The following is a 493-nucleotide window of genomic DNA, read 5'->3' as shown; positions in this document are numbered from 1 at the left end:
TACTCAATAATATATAGTTAATTTACAGTACAGTATAATACGGTTTAAAGTATAATTCACTTGAAGAACAATACCGGCGTAATTATACAGAACAGTCATTTTGCCTGTTGACTTAACAGAAATATGCTTTACATGTCATTTTGTTCCAGGGAGCATACAGAGGAGTGGATAAAATGACCACCTTATCATCGGGGCCAAAAATACTGCTGCTGTCGGATGGAGGGAAGAGCTGAGGCAGAATTCCATCTACATGTTGCATTTCTATGTAAAAGTCACACAAGTTAAAAGAAGTCCTGTTCAAACACCAAAGTACAAATATAATAATTTGATCACATCAAATGATGCCCAGATGCCACTTTTTGTAAATCTCATATTTGTGATAGAAGTGATCCTTGTGTGGGACAACTTAAAAAAAAAAATACAAAGTATGTTCAGGTTTGGATAATGTACACACACACTAATATATATATATATATATATATATATATATATA

The sequence above is a fragment of the Cyprinodon variegatus genome, unplaced genomic scaffold (assembly GCF_000732505.1).
Source record: "Cyprinodon variegatus isolate N-32 unplaced genomic scaffold, C_variegatus-1.0 Scaffold1137, whole genome shotgun sequence".
NCBI lineage: Eukaryota > Metazoa > Chordata > Actinopteri > Cyprinodontiformes > Cyprinodontidae > Cyprinodon > Cyprinodon variegatus.
The sequence above is the reverse complement of the archived record's forward strand: the minus strand, read 5'-3'. Positions refer to the sequence as shown.